The sequence below is a fragment of the Syngnathus typhle genome, linkage group LG1 (genome assembly GCF_033458585.1).
Source record: "Syngnathus typhle isolate RoL2023-S1 ecotype Sweden linkage group LG1, RoL_Styp_1.0, whole genome shotgun sequence".
NCBI lineage: Eukaryota > Metazoa > Chordata > Actinopteri > Syngnathiformes > Syngnathidae > Syngnathus > Syngnathus typhle.
In genome coordinates, this window is record NC_083738.1 from 11,481,484 (window position 1) to 11,487,483 (window position 6,000).

Sequence of the window (6,000 nt, forward strand, 5' to 3'; positions counted from 1 at the left end):
TTAAGAAGAAGAGTATTATGTAGAAATTTTAGATGGATCGCCATTGTAGACGATTCATCAGTTTAAAAAATAAAATAAAGAATGAAAGTCCTCTATGAAACAAAAACTAGTGTTGAAAATAATCATCATAGGCCAGGGGGTACAAAAAATACCAACACATTTTTAGATTTTCAAGGTTTTGATTTTGTTAAGCGAATGGATTCAATGTACTGCTTGACCTCACAGAGCAATGGAAAAGGTTTTTTCTATGTATGAATTTACTCCTTTTTTTATTAACATTCCTGCTTTGTACTGATTGAGACCCCCAATGAAACAAATAATTTTGAAATGAATACCAATGTGATAGTGTCAATCAAAATTTTGTTTTTGTAAAGATTATGTTGTTTAGGACAAATTCACATAATAATAAAAATGTTGTTTTGTCAGAAGCAGAAATTCATGCACTCTTAAAATGACTTTTTTATGATAACGAAATCCTACATTCTCATGAATGTTTCACCAATAGTTGCAGTCAGTGCATGTTTCCCCCATTATGTGCATTTGAGACGCATATCCTCCCAGACTAGCCAATGGCCGGACAAATGACGACTACTAGAGACAGGTGCAGGAACAAACAAACATGCTTTATCAGCGGCAGTCAATCAATCCCCAAACAGTTCTCACATCACAGCGTTTAAGGGCGTTTGTTGGTTTTCCATTCTGTTTTTAGACTCGTCTGTCATTACCAAAGCATTGGAAAGTTAAAAATAAAGACATCTATTCTTTCACTGATCTGCTGAGGACAATTGACTCAAAAATAGGTGGCGTTTTAAAGCAGCCGCTGTTGTGTAGTTGGACAATTCTCAGCTTGCTGATTTTGCCGAGGCCACAGATAATCTTGTCTCCTAAAGGAGGCAGGGCCATTAATTCATGAATAGGTTAACAATTATTTGCAAAAATGGAGAAAGTAGAGGTTTAGAACATACAACACGTGAACTATAAAGGGTTAAGCCAGAGTGCTGTATAAAGATAATTTTGAACAAGCATTGCCATTTAGCCAGGGACTTTCATTTATTTTTGCCCCCATTAAAGACAATCAATGATTTATTGATTTCTATTTGCAATTAGCTCCATTTTGTGGAAGTTGCTTTCAAGTACGCAAAAGCAGCGCAAGCAGTGAATAGCAATACAGTCATGCTGAAATGGTGCTTGCATAAACATAGCAGTTGTAGGTTCACTACTAAAACAAATTTTTTAGTTCTATGCATATATTTTATCATTTTTTTTAGTTCCACGCATATATTGTGAGCAGTTTCTTATAGACGGTGATGCGTTTTGTGTCATACACGTCAAGAAGGCACAGAAATAAGTGATTATTTCCCATTTCTTTTAGGATCCATTGCATTCATTGCAAAGATCCAAGTTCAGCCAAAGACATGGTAGTAAACCTTAATTCATTCTTCCCAATTTTCTGATTGAAAAATTCCAGAAGGACGCATAAAATGTACTTAAATGTACTTATTTCTTGAACAAATTTACTGTATTTTGTTAGTATATTGAAACTAAGGGAACAGAGAGACATAGAATATGCATGTCTAAAATACATTAAATAAATAAGCAAACAAATACATGAATAAAAACAGTGGCTGAAATGACCCGATCACAACTTTCTACCTCCTCTCCATTAAATTTGAATGCCGTTGATAACCACAAAAATTAGCTTACCCTCAATACACCGCCCGACTGACCGTGAGGTCTGAAATTAGCTTATACAGTAACTTGTTTTAAATATGCTTCCTAATAAGCAAAATATACAGAGAAAAAGTCAACTTACCAGCCCTAGGCGGAATGCTGGACCTCAAACAATGTTCCTTACAGTGACTTTAGGATCATAATGCGGGGTCTAGCACAGAAAAAAAAAACTCGGAAATGTCTACTCTTTAGCTTTTCCATGAAAGCACAAGTGACAGGGCACAACGAGGGGTTTACCGCTGACGGCAAACCAGTCACACGTGTCGAGTAAAGCTGATAGAAAGCAAACTGAGGCCAAACAGTGGCAGATAGAAGTCAAAGTCAATAAAGAAGAGTGAGCGTGAGTGTGAGATAAGGCTAAAAGAGAATTAGAAGACAGACAGTCTCACTGTGAAAAGAGCCTGCGAGATTTGACCTTGACAGTTGGGGGCAGGAAAAACATTTCGTTTTCGTGAAAATCACCTCCAGGCTTATTTCATAGCCTGTATCTGCTTCACAGAGTACCAATGGTTACTTATTGGACTTTCCCAGTGATGAAAGAGTCAACAAATAGTTGATGTGCTTGATTTGAACAGAAGCCTTACCCGAAGCCTTTACAAAGATGAGTGGACTGTGAAGAAAAGGTTAAGGGATTAAATGCCATATCTCACCAAGCATGAATTTGTTTGATCCTGTCTGACCGGTCTCAGAGGAGGAAGAAGAATTTGTAACACATTTCAATGGTGTGTTTTGGTTACTTTCAGGGCCCTCTTGTGTCAATATACTGGTAGTACAATACTCGTGTAAAAGCCAGTTTAATAGTGACAGTGATTGGTGGTGACAACATGGAGTTGCTAAATTCTTGGCATTTTCTACTATTTGGGGTTTGACTGAAAATTTATAGCATTACATAGACTCTATGTAATGCTATAAATTTTCAGTTTATTTTCCTATGTCTATGTCATAGAGGATTACATAGAGAGAAATCAGAAATCAGAGACAAATGTTAAATGTTTAATAACACATAATTGATCAGAAACAGGTTGGATATGGTCTCTTGAGGACCAAACCTGGGCAACACTGACATAAGTGTGTGAAAACATATACACCTTCAGGACATAATTAATTCCTTTTTTGGGGTGCAGAATTTTAAAAATGTGTACCCTGGTTTCATTGACCTACTTTTTATAGTGGACACTTTCAGTTTTGATCAAATGGATATGTTAACATCCAAAATTACTTATTCTCTATGGACAATCTTCAATACCACATAGACTACTGTAATGTGGAGCTCAGTATTAATAAATAAAAATGGAAATCGGGATTTACAGAGTAACATTATGTTGGAATACATTGTCCTCAACGTTAGGTGCATATGCACAATAGATTTGCAAGTTTATTATTGTGGTTGTAATTTGATGAGCTGTATTGTGGAACCGAGAGTTGTGAACATTTTGTCCCTCTCAGGACAAAATCTGCCCTCGAGGATGCAGTATCTTTTTACACTCCACATAACTAACACATTTGTAAGTATAATGTTGATGATTTAATTCAACGAGAGTCAATGGGGCCGATTTTCATACACGACTTTAGGCTGTGATTGCATTTCATTTGATGGTGAGATAGCTAGTATATGCCTCCCTTAGGCCATTTGGAAAGCAGGTTGTGACCACACTGCATTCCCAAAACTGCAAAAAGTCACATGTTTTGTGGAAGGGACGTTTGTTGTCTGCAGCAAAAAAAAAAAATGTTTTTAATACTCGTTTTCAAATAACTCAAGTAGAATTTCCAATTCACGTCTCATGGACAATCAACAATCTGGTTGTTGTTTTTCCCTCTTGTTTTCTAGTGAAAGCGTCAAGGTGAAATTTGACAAATTGATGACTTAAGTTGCTATGTTAACAAGTTACCACAAGAGGGGAGTGTGCGCCTGAATTAGTCCAACTCGCGTGCATGCCGCCAGAGAACATCATTGCACATTCAATAAAACAATAGTCAGCCATTCACTCTGCTTAATTCACCCCACTGCTACCCAACTTTGCATTGCATTGCACACATACCACAGGCAATTATTCTGTCATTATGCTCTACCACGAGGAACAAGGTCTGATGTGTGATGATTGTGTGTGCTATTTACGGCCTCTTGAAGCATTTCGTCGGTAGCGGTATGACTATGTTTTACTCAATGTGAAATTGTATGAGAAGCGATAACGGACTTGACGTATTTGTAAACAAACAGGCCAGATAAGAAAGAGCTACAGTCAGTGGTAGGAAAGTTCATTTTCTACATGAACTAGTTTAAAGTTCAGTTCACAACTTTTAAAAATACTAGTTCAGTTCATAGTTCATAATTGAAAGTTCATTGTTCCAAAAATGAAAAAGCTCTTTTCCTCCCCCCAATCGATCATAAGTAAAAAAGGTTGCTGCGATCTTTTGGCATATTGGCATTTTCCCCCATTCCATTCACACTAGTATCCAGGTGCTGCAATCACCTTACAATCCTAAATGCAAGAGAAAATTGCTCGGATTCAGCAGTGTGGTTTTCGTCCAAGCCGTGGAACACTGGACCAGCTCTATACCCTCGGCAGGATCCTCGAGGGTGCATGGGAGTTCGCTCAATCAGTCCACGTGAGTTTTGTGGACTTAGAGAAGGCGTTCGACCGTGTCTCATGGGAAGTTCTGTGGAGGGTCCTTTGGGAGCATGGGGTGCCGAACCAACTGAGAGCGGTTCGGTCCCTGTATAATCGATGCCAGTGTTTGGTCCGCATTTCCGGCAGTAAGTCGGATTCATTCCCAGTGAGGGTTGGACTCCGCCAAAGCTGCCCTTTGTCACCAATTCTGTTCATAACCTTTATGGACAGAATTTCTAGGCGCAGTCGAGGCGCTGAGGGTGTCCGGTTTGGGGACCTCAGCATTGCATCTCTGCTTTTTGCGGAAGACGTGGTGCTGTTGGCTTCTTCACACCCTGATCTCAAGCTCTCACTGGAGCAGTTCGCAGCCAAGTATGAAGTGGTCGGGATGAGGGTCAGCACCTCCAAATCTGACAACATGGTCCTCAGTCGGGAAAGGTTGGAATGCCCTCTCCGGATCAGGGATGAGATCCTGCCCCAAGTGGAGGAGTTCAAATATCTTGGGGTCTTGCTCACGCGCGAGGGAGGATGGAGCGTGAGATCGACAGGCGGATTGGTGCAGCGTCGGCCGTGATGCGAACTCTGTACTGGTCCATCGTCATGAAGAGAGAGCTGAGCCAAAAGGCAATGCTCTCAATTTACCGGTCGATCTACGCTCCTACCCTCACCTATGGTCACAAGCTATGGGTTGTGACCGAAAGATCGCGGATTCAAGTGGCCGAAATGAGTTTCCTCTGCAGGGTGTGCGGGCTCTCCCTTAGAGATAGGGTGAGAAGCTCAGTCAACCGGGAGGGACTCGGAGTAGAGCCGCTGCTCCTCCACGTTGAGAGGAGCCAGATGAGGTGGCTCGGGCATCTCATCAGGATGCCTCTTGGACGCCTCACCGGGGAGGTGTTCCGGGGATGTCCCACCGGCAGGAGACCCCGTGAACGACCCAGGACGCACTGGAGAGACTGTGTCTCTCAGCTGGCCTGGGAACGCCTTGGGATCCCCCAGGATGAGCTGGACGAAGTGGCTGGGCAGAGGGAGGTCTGGGCGTTCCTCCTAAAGCTGCTGCTCCCGCGACCCGACCCAGGATAAGCGGAATAAGATGGATGGATTAATTTGATAATCAATTTGTTGTCGATTAATCGATTCATTTTGACATCTCTAACTGTGACTTGATTCCAAAAACAAAGCATATTAAACTAACATCTGACACAGAATTTTGTACTTTCAAATTGCTGCACACAGGAAAAAGCTCAATTATTGAAGATAATCATAATACTGTACTCTTAACCATACAAGTACTACGGTACTGTATACTTTTAATTTGGAGTGTATGATTCATCCTTAGTGTTTTTCCTCCTCTTATTTTCACGGCTTAGCAATGAATTCCTGCTAGCGTGGCTTTGTGTGTGTTCCCTCAAGCCAATCCTTCTGCTGTCAGCATGGCAGGTTTTAGCTGCACGTTTCCAGCATGCTCCAAAATGTTCCCTCCCTTGCTGTCTCTCTTCCCTAATGTGCACAGAGCTTGGCTAAAACCTAAAAGAGGAGGGCCCTGGTGCGTGTAACCACAGAGTCTTGCTTTTTACCAATCACAGCGCTTTCCCCGCCCTCTCCGTCACCATACTTGCTTCTGCTCCTTCCCTCTGTGTCCTCAAGCACAAGTCAATATAAA